We start from the raw sequence: 14131 nt of genomic DNA, 5'->3' as shown, positions 1-14131 counted from the left end.
ATCTGCGATTCAGGCCAATAATCTCCCTTTTCTGTTCCTTCTGTTAATATTCTTCTCAGGATTGGACTCTTCTCCTTCTCTTTCTCTATGGTGTTTTCTCTTGATGGACCCGCAACGGGCTCAGGAGGGGTCAAATCACTTTGACTTTGATCCGTCTCAACTCTTTCACTCTCTTGGTCTGGCGCTTACTCTGTCTGCTTTTCAGACCGTCTGCTTCTGGGAGAACCTCTGCTGAGCTAGGCTCTTCTGCTGTATCCGTTGTGATTGGTTCTTGCATCCCCTACTGTAATTCTTCACTCTTGTCTCTTACAGGGGTAATGGAACCATCTTCTGCAAGCTCTGGTTCAATTTCAAGCTCCGTTGACTCTTTTTCTGACTCAGGTGCAGTAACCCTTTTCACTGTTGTTGGTACTTTCAACAACACTTCTTCACAATCTGGTGGACATGCCACTCTCTTTGTATGGCTTGCATGTATCCAGTTTGGAAGTCCTGCACACTTCACAGCTGTCGTAGTTGTGAACACCACCTGGTAAGGACCCCTCCAATGCGGCTCCAAACAAGTCTTGCGAACATGCTTTCTGACAACGACCCAGTCACCAGCTCTCAGGTTGTGCCATGGATTGTTGATAGGTGGCAGGTTGGTGGCCTGCACCTGCTGAGAGAAAGAGCGAACCACATCAGCCAGACCCTTGCAGAGGTCCAACACTGTATCATCTGTAATATTGACAAGTGCATTGGCTGGGACTACTGGTAACCTCATTGCTCTGCCCATGAGGATTTCATGGGGAGACAGCCCTGTCACTAGCCCTGTCTTTCCGTCAGTTGTGTTTCTCATCGACATCAATACCAAATGCAATGCATCTGGCCATTTTAGATTCGTAGCCGCACACATCTTTGCAATTCTTTATTTCAAGGTACCAATCATCTGTTGCTGTTCCATCAGGGCTTGAGGTTTCTGCATTTGCTGTCTAGGTACCATGGGAACCTGCTGCTGCAATGGTTGCAACTGTGTCACTTGTGCACATGGCACTTGTACCTGCTGCATGGGTTGAAAATTCTGCACTTGGTTCTGAACATTAGGATTAAGTCCTCTCAATCTAGGAACTTTCGCAGTTTGAAATGTATTGACATCACCACTTTGCTGAACAACACCATCCTGCACCATCAACGGAAACTCCCGCTTCGAGTGTCCCACGTTTCCGCACAGATGACACAGTAACATCTTTTTCATCCCTTGCACATGATTTTGAACCACCACAGTACTCAAATCCAGACCACAAGTATTATTGACTCCACGACCCCTACTTCTCATCTGAGTTTGAAACATGACAGTTACCTGCTGCTGCAATATCTGTTGCACTAAGGCTCCCTGCACTCCTGTCTAAGCTGCCTTGATTTGCATCACCATCGCTTTCTCCTTCAGCTTTTTCTGCTTCAACTCAATCTCATTACTATAGTACTTTGTATACTGCAACACCTTATCAATATGCTTCGCTTGCCAGCAAATCAAATGGCTCTTAATCATCTGCCCTATATCAGGTCTCAATCCTTCGACGAACCTGAACACAAAGTGCAACATGTCTTTCGGCTCAATTGATTCCTTCCCACTCTACTCCTTGAATGCCTTCAGCAATCTCTCATAATAGGTAAGTATTGACTCTTTTGTCTCCTGCACTGTCCTGTTAATCCTCTGCCAGTCAATATTTCTAAGCGAGATTCTCGTCTTCAGGAACTCGATTACCTTATAATAATGTTTCATTACTTTAGGTGATGGTACACCTGTAACTATCCCTTTCCGGTTTACTCGTCGGCCAATCCATCGCTCTCTTACATTCAACCCACAAATCTGCTGGAACCACTATTTCCAACAAAGTATTCAAGACTTCCCAAAGACATTTAGAAAGTTTCACAAATCTATCTGTCTGCTGGTACCATTCAACCGGTTTCTCTCTCAATTTTGGATAATCATTTGTGAAGGACAGTATATCACTCCTGTGCCATGGAACATGAACAAACTGCCCCCCTGGAATATGTCTCATCGTTAAAATCTTTACTGGATCTCTTTCTTTCTGAACACCTTCAGACCCTTCTTGTGAATCTTGTTTCCATTTATCCTTCTTCTTTGCCCATCTGCCTTCCCACTTCTCTAATGCTCCTCAAATCTGAGCACTCTGCAATAATTATTTTAGAGGTGCTTTCATCCCTGCTGACCACATGTGCTTGAAATCCTTCGCCTCAAAATCTAACCTTTAACTCCTTTTTAAATGTTTGGTTCTTTCAATCTCTATGTCATGTTTGTTTGCCAGATCTGCCAATTTCTGATGTACCTTTCTCTCTTCCTTTGTAATCCTTGGGCACAAATACCTCAGCTCTTCTTCTGTGTAGGATTCTAACCTGTTCACTCCCATTGTTCCCTCAACTAGCTCAGCTATTTCTGTAGCTAATCTTACACACTTTATCTGCTCTTCACCCTTGGATGTATTTTGAGGAGTATTTAACCTATCCAACCATTCACTCAAATGCTGTGCTGTCAATCCCTGTAATGAGATGATACTTGCATTCAGCAATGGCACCTGCTGTACCACAGAATCTGGTGTCTGCTTCAAGCTCTGACTTGCACTCAGTCCATTTACTGCATTTGGAAGTGCAACAAGTGGACTAAGATCCATTAAAGGTCTAGATCCATCAAAGGTCTGACCCATAGACGATATCACCTGCACATGATCACTCACTCTCTTAATCGCGAGGTTTTGTGACATTTCACCCTGTTCTCGTGCATTTGATTTCTTTTGCGCAAACAATGGTACCGCTGGACCAACTGTAATCGCCAACGATATTTCATCTGGTGCTGCTCTAACACCTGTAATTCGTGGAAGGACTACTCCCATATTCTGATTCCTCACCGGTGTCACATGTGACTGTGTCCCTGTCATTGGCATGAACTTCGGCAAACCATGTGGCTGTGCCTGAGACAACAACATTGGAGTCAGCTCAGTCTGAACTAGCATTGGCCTCAGGAGCACTTGGTCCGATGACACCACTAAGTTCGAAGTTGTCTCAAGAATTGGTACACCTGGTTAAATTCTCTGTATCAATTGTGGGTGCATCTGCGCTTGAACCACCGAAGTAGTCACTGTATTAGGAGTACTCTGCACTACTCCTTGTACTTGTCCTTTATCTGTCTGCATTGGTCCCACTGTCCCCAACACTTGTGGTGGAGCAGTTGGAGCAGAACTAGTACTTGGACCCACTACATGCACTGCATATGGCAGAGGTCGGTCCCCCAACAATTGTGTAATAAGATCCTCAACGTCTGAATCTTCTTCTACATAGGTCTTTTTCTTCTTCTTACTCCTTGAACTCTTATCACTCTTGCCAGTATCTTCTTTTTCTGACTCGTCTTCCTCTGTGATAAGAGGAAATAACTTTACACCCTGTAACTTCTCCGTTCTCCATTTTTTCTGTTCCCAATCCCATCTTGCCTCTGGCAAGGACTTTTCTACCTTTCTTATTCTCCTCTGGAATTTCATCTCTTGCTGCTGTCTGGCTGCAAGCTCCGAAACCGCTAATGCCTCAAACTTTGCTGGCCTCGGTCGTGGCTTCGTCTCATACAATGTCATTCATAATTGATCCAAAATTCTCAAATTAAACGTTCCATGCTTTGGAAAAGTTAAAGCTCCCTGTTACTTTGTCAATTTGCACCACTGCTTTAACACGAAGACATGGCTCCTCCATCACAATAAATGCTAGAGACTTTTCCTGTGGGGTAGGCTCCCCAACTTTTGCCTTAATAATGCAAGAATCACCCTTCATGGCACTTCTGAACGCTTTGAAAAACTTGATTTTCTCTGTCTCTTGTGTATTCGATTTAATAAGGAAATGACTTTTACTCCCAAGATTCCCTTCACCCGCTTGCTCAACCAATTGCCTCTTACGGACGGCTGCCAATCCGCTCGTGACTCTTCTCACTAACCAACCTATCCCAGCGCTGCTCACTCTGATGTCACACTAACACACTGCGGCTGAGAAAGTTTTGTGGCTTGTCCTCCTAAACTTCAACTCACACGGAACTAATGCAAAATTATTGCAAGCACTTAATCAAAACCAATAACCAAAAACAAACCTGCTGGTTTACTACAGGAAGGTACACAATCACTTCAGAGACCTTACGGATTTGCACTAATGGCCCGTTTGCTCATGTAGCTATTCCTCTTTCTCAGTCTCCCACATTCGCAAGCAAAATTCGAACCGCGAATTTCACTCTCAACTGATCAATGGGTCTGTCCTGGTGGACATAGGACTCGCCAAATCTCAGTCGCAAATTTCTCTTACTCGCTTAACTCACGCACTGACTTGTTGACCAAGGCCGATCAACCTACTAAACCAGCCAGATTACAACATATAACTAAGTGTCTCCTACAGTTGTCAATATACTCCGAAGCCTTAGACACGCAGGGTCTGTATATCACCAACATCCACGTGGACAATTTTTGAGCACACAGTGCCACACACATATGAAGTTCGATAACTCTCCTACTCTCATACTGCAGAGTACGCACACTCCTACTAAACCTCAACTGGAGTATGTAAAATTCATTACTTTACCTTTCATACGTCACAATTCACCTGTGATTTGCTTAAGCCTTTGCAAGTGCAACCTATCACTTTCACACTATCACAAAGACACCGAGAACATACCTACCTTTACTAGTGGGATCCAGGATCTGGGAAAGTCATTTCTGGTCTTAAGGGGATATCATCTTTGCTATACTTGCCATTTCTGAAAAACAAAATTCAAACCTCATAAATGAACAACTAACCCTAACTTAAAGTACCACCATAACCACTAATCACCGCATAACTAGTTCTCCAAGGAAACTTACCATCAAGCTGCTACCAAAACTGCAATCGTGCCTGGGCCTTAATAAGTAAACTTACAAGGGGACGCATATAGACCGATGAACTTTTTGGATCGCATGGAGTACCTAGTCATGTAATGATTAATGACATTAGTAAACAATGTAATCAATCAATAACCACTAAGAAAGAAATTAATCAATAGACAATTATAACAACAATTCATGAATAACCACAACTCGATGAAACGTTTAACAAATTTTATTTTACTATAAATCACAATTCTATTGTATTTGATTAACTCAAACTTTATTTAATCAGCTCAGAATTCGTTTATTAGTGACCACAAATAACACAATCCAATCAGAACTTGAGAAAACATATGATCAGAAAGCCTTAGTGTAAGCCAACAATATGAATATAACGACATGTATAGCAGAGTTCAGTAATCAATTCATCAATCATTTGTCACTGTCAACGTCACCCATAAAGAAACCTACCTAACCCAGATTAGCATCAGCATGTGAGATTTCATGCGAAAACAATTAGGAAGAGAAAAATTTGAATTTGGAAAACATCTAGCTAGAAGGGAAAATCATAATTTTTTAGTTATTTTAGTACAACTTTCGTATAAGTGGCTGCCATTCTCTGTGGGCACATTTTCAAACGTGCACATTATTTTCTCTGCAATAAATTTCTCAATGAGCTTTTGTTAATCAAATCACATAAACATTCATTAATAATTTCTAATTAGCATATCTGCGTGAACAGTCCCATTATTGATAATTTAAGCATGTTGCCAATGGTAATAGCAGGATCTATGACATGAAAAAGCAAAATCTGGTATATGAATCTTCCAATAGACATGAATTGCGAGGAAATATTAATTACTACTTAATACGCGAAAGGGAGTTCCATGATTCTTCTCGTATTGTTGAGTTTCCAAAATAAGTGCCTGAACAACCAACAAGGCAACAGCGTAGAATGGCCAATATCTCCAGATAAGCAAAAGTCACAACCTGACAGAGCATCCTGGAATAAACGCAGTGCTGGCAAGCAAATAAAGAGACAGAAAATAACAAAGAATAAAAACATGCCTGCCATAACTGAGATACCGCCCAGTATACACCCAATGTTTAGAATAAAACAAGGGTTAAAAGACACTGGTGAGGCAAAGAAAGAATGGACACTTCCACACTTAACTTATAGTCCTATACAGGAGGAAAACGAGGCCAGCAAAGTATGTGCTATTGTAAAGCTCAATATAGGTAAAGCTTTGGAAGTCCATCTCCAATCATCGGGAGCATTGAACTTTCGGGCCAAGGTGGAAACAGAGAAAGTCGGTACCAACGCTCCAGCTAATGAAACTGCATATAAAACATCAGGGGTACTATTTACCTAACCTAAAGTATAATGTAAGTGGCAAAACACAAATACAAAAACACAAGGTGTTTCATCGCCAAAAGATCAGCACGACCAGAAGATTCCAGACAGCACTTCTAATGATAAAGATGCTATGACAATTGTAAATGGCCAACAAAAGTAATCTAAATCAAGCGACTAAGGAAAATATCAGGCTCTTGGCAAACATTAATATGAGTACAGCTGTTACCATGTTCAAACATGGCCATTCCATGCAATCTGCAAATAAGGCAAGAAAGTTGCTGCAGGCCCACAAGACGTAATCATATTCTATCACTAGCTCCTCCCAACCACCAGAATTAGCAAAAGCCTCCAGTGTTTGGGAAGTAATGATACGTTCCAGTGTTCAAGAACACAATACAAAACCTCCTCTGCCAGCCAGAATGCAAATCAACCTAGCACAAATTGACACGGAAGCCAGAGGTTTAAGGATTAACATTACGTTTGCAACATGGCTCCAGCAGAGCGAGAGGATCCTCATATGAAAACTCTACTGGCAAATCCACAAAACTCTCAGGTGCAGAAGGCCATGGCCCCTGAGAGGGATAATACAGCTCTACAAATACTTTTTACACACAAATATGACTCACAAGGTCCATACGATAACCTCAATAGAGGTAACATACTAAGACATTTTGCTGAAATGCCGGGTTTACATCAACCTGAATCCTCAGATCTTTCACCAGTGGAGTTTATCACCAAAGAAGACCATAAGCTGACTGAACAAACCTTAACTACATGGTGATAGGAAGATGGTGTGCATCTTATTTGGAGCTTCAAGCAACATTTGGAAACATGAGACATAATATTATCAAAAAAGAAAAATCACGTTATCCCTGACCATTCCTACCAAAACCATACTCAAGACAGAGAAGGAAAATCAACTCAGTTTACTCAGTCCTAAGGAGTGCTTGCAGCAGGAGGCAAAATATACTCCTGCAAAGTATGATCCCGCACAGCCTGGCCTTAATCAGTAACACAACTCTGGAACAGTGTAGTTGGATACCTGCTACTCTAAGTGCATCTAAAAATGATTGACTTAGGCCCTGGCCTAGAGGTGTGTTTAGGGAGGACAAACCTGAACTGCACATCCTCTTGTGGAACCTTGCAGGGGATAAACCGCTGCTTCAAAGGGGCACTTGGAATTGAGAGACGTGTGATATCATAGCTCTCCAGGAGACATGTGCAATGGACACATTACCATTAGAGGACTACACTCGCTACTATGTAAAGGTTGAAAAACTGAGCGTTATGGGAGACCAAAGGACCATTTAGCTATTTATGCATCGTTAGCCCTGAATGTTAAATCCTGGGCTGCAAATAATCAAGTTCAGACATTGGCAGAAAAGCTACCTAAATCCGGTATTGATGTTTAATATTTATGTGCAGCCAAATTCAAAGAGTAGGCAAGCACTCAACGGATTGATAATTTCAACAGTAACTGTTTTAAGTTTTGCTCATCCTACCAGGGATGTAATACTAACTGGAGATTTTAATGCTAATCTAAACTACACTCTTGATGAAGATGAAAGTTTAACATCACAAAACATTCATTAGAATGTGTAGTCACAGTTCAACCTGCCATCAAATTGAACCAATCGCCTAGGACTAAACTTAGTAACAGCTTTAGAGTACCTTGGTATGAGAATGGGCAATGATACTCTCCAAAATTCACCCACTATTGTGGGTACACTAGCACATCCAGGAGCTGGATTACAATAAGATGCTGTTGCTTGCAACATGCAGGCTTATTTGGGTATATTCATTAGATCCTTGAATATCAAGTTTGCAAAAACCAATGCTTTTTAAATGTCTTATTTATTATAACCACTGCTTGTTGATTATGCACATTGTATATCACCTGTTAAACTTGTGCCAACTGTAACTGCCAAAACATGTGCTCCTGACAATGTGATCTGTATTAAACATTTGCCACAATCAGGAGGATAATTGCTCAATTCCACAACAATCAACCAACTGCCTTTCCACCTTCTCCAACAGTCACTGCCAAAAACTTGTGCCCTTCACAATGTCATCTGTATTGAACATGTGCCACAATCAGGAGGTTAATAGCTCATTTCCCTAACAAGTAATGAACTACCAAAAGGCACATGTGCACATTTGATTATTTAAAGATGCTTGTGAGTCCGAGGCCTTGCTTGGCTCTGTACCTATTGCTCTGCTCACCTGTTTCAATTCATGTCAAGTTCCTTATCCTCCAGCCTGCTTCCAGCCGAGTTCCAGTGCAGGTCAAGTTCCTTGTTCTCCAGCCTGCCTCCAATCGAGTCCCAGTGCTTCTCGTTCTCCGACTAGCTTCCAGTCAAGTTCCCGCATTTCTAGTCCTCCTGATAGCCTCCAGTCGAGTTCCGGCAATCCTCGTCCTCCGATCGGCTTCCTGTGGAGTCCCAGCTCTACTCTTCCATCTTCTGCCAATAACCCATATTTCCTGTAAAAGAGAGAAAATAAGAAAGGTGAAAAAAACCCAGTTTGGGTCCTCCTAAAATTTTCAAGTAAGAATCTTCATTTCAAGTTAGAGAAAGGTTAATAGTTTAAATGAAACAAAACAAAGCTCTGTCCTTTAAATAATTAATGACAATAAGAACTAGCATGATTTATCGTTTGAGTGGGAATTTAAGATACGGCTAAACAGACATTCAGGAAAGACGTATTTCCTGTAACAAGCACTGCTCTGAGAATTAAGAGATTGGAAATAGAGAAAGTTTTTCAAAATTATTATTGGTAAGAGAATACGCCAGAACACAAAGAAGCCCTTTAGTCAGATTGATTGTTTTTAAGTTCGGACATTGTTGCAGAGACTCTGAAAGTATTGTAAAAAGAGGAAGAGACTTGTTCAGACTTATAGAAACACATGCACAATGTGTCAACAATAACTGGCATCATGCTAAGTACAATAGTTTATGCAAGTTTAATGTATTACTGAAGTAATTCTTAATATATATATGCACATACAGAAAATTTATTCAATGCATAAGCAGAACTGATTAGAGGCAGTTCATGATACGGTAAATAAAAGACACAAAGGCAATTCTATCAGATAAAGTAACACAGGAGTACCTTAGCCTCTCATGCTAGGATTGTATCACTAATTGCTGAATAATATCTGGATGTGCAATGCTGTTGCAATAAAATTAACCAAAACGTATGAATCAAGGAAAAGCTGTAGTCAGGCCTTTTAACCCCCTTGGGAATCTAACTTTCCACAATACCGGGAAGCCTGATCAATCTCTCTCTGTTCCTCTCCCTTCTGGTCACAGCGACGTAATCAGGGGTGGCAGCTTACAGGGCGACTGCAGCTCTGAATGACTCCACCGGAGAGCTTCCCCGAAGCTTTGGCACCTGCACCTTTTTTTTTACACTAGAAGTTGACTCTCAGGTTCTGGCGTTATCATCAGAGTTTACACATTTATTCTTACTGGTATTCATGAATCATGCTCCCAAGCTCTCTCGGAGTCAGTGTACCCTCAATGGTACGTCTCTCCCACAATTCACATGACTGTCTAGTACAGAAAATATGATAGTGATGTCTAAGGAATGCTGAAAACATGTGTCATGCACTCAGTGGAATCTGGTCTATTTTTTACCAAGAGTTACACTAGTGAAATTTCCAAAACACACATCAAAAGGTCAGCACTGTGCAAAGGTTTTTTCTGCATGTATTTTCACTCATCAGGGCAGCCCACACTTATTAACCCTTTTGAATCACAATGTCTTCCGCATACTAAACCTACACTACACACTTCACCTCTTTTGATGAGTGTTAATGTGTGTGAAGAAAACTGATTATTATAGTAGCCAATATGGTAAATGCAATGAATAACAAAATTAAAAGGTTTAACATCAGATTAAGGATCTTTGTAGCTACTGGTGCCCATCTGAAAAATATGTCATACCAATGATGCTCGGTTAATTGTTGAATCTGTGAGACAGTGTGCGTGAGCTGTTGAGTGTCAATATTCATGTGCACATCTACATGTTTAGCATATTTGGTTGCTGTATCAAATTTAACTAAAGCAATTTACGCATACTGCCTAATAGTTTTTAGTCTAGGCAACTTAATAGTGAATGGAACTTCCCATTTGAGTAAGTCTTGAATTTGCACACCTAGCTTTATGGTGGTAAATTTAGTGGGCTGGTATAATGTGTTGGTGCCTATATCGATAATGCTAGTCAACGTATGCACACACATCATTTGATCTCCTGTAGTTTGTATGAATCCATTAATAAGTATTGGGTGACTGGTGATATAACACATGGCACTTGTCCCTACTTGATACAAATCTGTGTCATTTATGGGGTAAGGAAACCATTCACATTCTCTTGTTATGGTGTGTAAACAGGGATCCAATGTTCTAAGATATGGATAGTGCACCACTGCGCAAAGTCTGTAAAGTCCAGTAACACAACGTTGTCTTTTAAAAATCGTAATTTTTTATTATTGCTTTTTCTTGAACAAACGAGCAATCCGCCAACGTGTTTCGTCCTACACAAAAGGACTTCTTCAGGGCTGAAATGTAACACACAAAAAAATTTATATATCATACCAGGACAGAAAAGACACAATAAATACAAAAGTAATTTAACAACAAAAAGAAAATGTACAAAAACATACAAAAAATATATACAAAAAATCACCTCTAATACACATACTTATGGTCATAAAGAACTCATAATCATAAGAGCCAAGGGACACATGATACCAGGAATGTTATTCACACATATAGTCGATGAAGACATATATATTAATATATCACATGACACATATTACTAATCTTTACAAAGACAAAATACAAAAAAAAAATATATAAACACCAGTTTTTTTAAAAAGGATATAATCTACATAGTTCTAAAGATTTTTATAATATTGCCATCTTTCTGTAATTTTTAACAATATATTTATTGAAAAGAAAAAATAATAATAATATTTTTTATATATAGAGAAATAAATATGATATCAAACACATCATACCTTATATTTGCATGGTCTTTAAATTGATTGTCTTTCCATATTATTGGAATGAAATGTCCAACGTATTATTACTAAAAAGAATGACAACACTATGTAATATCCCACGGATTGAGAAACGAGTAACAGCCAAAATTATTGACTACCCACACATAAATTTAATATTTTCAAAATTTTCAAAAGATGGAGAATTTAAAAAGAGGACAACAAACTCCATAAACAAATAGCCTTACATAAATGGCCAAAAATGCCACAAAGAAGGACCACCAACAGATCCCATAATATAATTAAAAAAAAAACACAAGAAATTGCACTCTAAAGATAATAACCAAAGCTTTTAAGAATAAATATATAAATATAGCTATTTCTATTTTACAAATACATATTTTGTAAATATTAGTAATATGTGTCATGTGTCATGTGATATATTAACATATATGTCTTCATCGACTATATGTGTGAATAACATTCCTGGTAGCATGTGTCCCTTGTCTCTTATGATTATGAGTTCTTTATGACCATAAGTATGTGTATTAGAGGTGATTTTTTGTATAAATATTTTGTATGTTTTTGTACATTTTCTTTTTGTTGTTAAATTATTTTTGTATTTATTGTGTCTTTTCTGTCCTGGTATGATATATACATTCTTTTTGTGTGTTACATTTCAGCCCTGAAGAAGTCCTTTTGTGTAGCATGAAACCCGTTGTTCAAGAAAACGCAATAATAAAAAATGAAGGTTTTTAAAAGACAACGTTGTGTTAACTGACTTCCCACTATCCATATCTTTTTGCATGTAATCCTTTCATGATTGCCCCTGTGGCGGCAGGTGCTGTGATTTGTGCACAGGTATAGCCATAGATATTGGGAGACAATATAGTTCACAGAGTTTTAATATTTATCGTAGTCCAAGACAGGTGCATTTGTAAGGTTTAACCCGCCACCAATTCAGTAGCAGTTTACAGGGATCCAATGTTCTCCCTGTTTGGTACATACCCACACCTTTCACCATTCTGCACATTTTATAGGTTCTACTATGCGGTTAGTTTGGTCAATCCAAGCCTTGTCTGTGTGTGGTACCCACCATTCTTTCCTTATTGCTATTGGGAGAAACACAAAGGGGCACCATATCTCTGGAGGATGATTGCTTGCTTCTTGCTATGTCAAAATGAGCATAGCACATTTCTTTCTCATACTGAAATTGTTAAGGCTTAACCCATATTTCCTCAAATAATTGTAACTGCTGTCTCCCGTATTCCCTCTGTAACTGTCCCCACTCTGCCTTAATTTCTGTATACCATAAAATTTAAATATTCTGCCATAATATACACTGAATACCTTTGGACACTGCATGTGTATCACTGAAAGCCCTGCCAAACTGTTCATATGTAACATTATGCCGTTACCCATCTCGGTAGATCTTGTAAGATTCCCATACTTCCTGCGAATGAGTAGGACCGCACTGAGATATCACCTTAATAGCTTTTCCTCTAATATGTACTGGGGACAAGATTTTATTCATGATGGCTTAAATACAAAAAAAAATCAGGGCCACTACTCCTATTCCTGTCATTCTGGCTATGAAAGATCCTAAATCCTTCTTAATGTGCAAATTCGGTAAGGGCCACAATTGTGGTGTCCATGGGGCGCATTGTGGGTCATAATGTGAAATGTCCCCTTTAGTAACATTTATCTGTAAGAAAACATGATTAATTATCCATGCATGTAAAGCCCTTTTACATCCTATTTTATATTTAACTACTGACGAATTGCCTAAATTGCAAACCATGTGCTGTTCGGCTACCGAATGCATAAATGCCAGAGGTTTTTCAGCTTCAGGCCCCCTTGGTACCATTATGCATAGTGACTATCACCATGTGTCCCGGTAAAATGATTTGCTCCTTGGCATGGCTACCTTGATGCCGGCACAAAAGGTACTTTTACATCACAATACTTGCATGTCATGTTTAAGATAGAGCACGGCACTTGCACACTTGCAGGTGCTCCTTGCAGTTCACTTAGTCCCGCCACATGTTAGATTAATTGTTGTATCACTTTCCAAGTCACCATCTTGGCAACCATCCATCTACCTCCCAGCACTGGCACATTAAAGGATGAAGCCACCCCTTTGTTTGGCAGTAAGATTGGTTGCTTGTGGTACAAAAATGTTGCAGAGGTTATATAGCTCCCACAGTTACAATCATCAGAACGAGTAGGGCCAACATCTTTGTCACAAGTTTCATCATTCACAATCTTGGTGTAAGTCCTCTGCAGGAATAAATACAGGTACATTAGAATTTCTCAAGAGTACAACATTTGTCATTCTTCCTCTTTCTTCCACATCTCTTCCCACTACTGTTCACCTCCCCAGATGGTGGTGCCTTTGATTTTCTATCCGTCTTTGTGCCAGGTCAGTGCCCAGTTCACCAGTCCTTGATAAGTGGCCCACCTATCAGTATATACAAATGTTCTTTCTCCAGCAGGGTCTTGTTCGATCACTGCAGCCACTCCTTGTAATTCAGCAAACTGGCTTGAATCATTGTCTTCTCCCCATGCAAGGTTGCATTGCGAATTGCTGAATAACATCTGAAAGTGTGGTGCAATTAATTAAGCAAAGCTCACAAATCAGGGAAAAGAGTTAGAATCAGCCCCTTCAACCCCCTTAGGACATAACTTTTCACAACATCGGGAAGTCTGATTAATTTCTCTCTGTAGGGAGCTGGGTTCTGGTTGCACGCCCCACACACACTTTTTGCCTGATTTTTAGATGCAACTTTGTCTGAAGTGCACTTGGCGGATGCAAACCAGGTCCCCAGTGTCAGTGTTCGGTCCCCAAAACAAGATACAAGGTCACTTGATCCCTAAGTGGCC

This window comes from Pleurodeles waltl, chromosome 4_2 (genome assembly GCF_031143425.1).
Source record: "Pleurodeles waltl isolate 20211129_DDA chromosome 4_2, aPleWal1.hap1.20221129, whole genome shotgun sequence".
Taxonomy (NCBI): Eukaryota; Metazoa; Chordata; class Amphibia; order Caudata; family Salamandridae; genus Pleurodeles; species Pleurodeles waltl.
The sequence above is the reverse complement of the archived record's forward strand: the minus strand, read 5'-3'. Positions refer to the sequence as shown.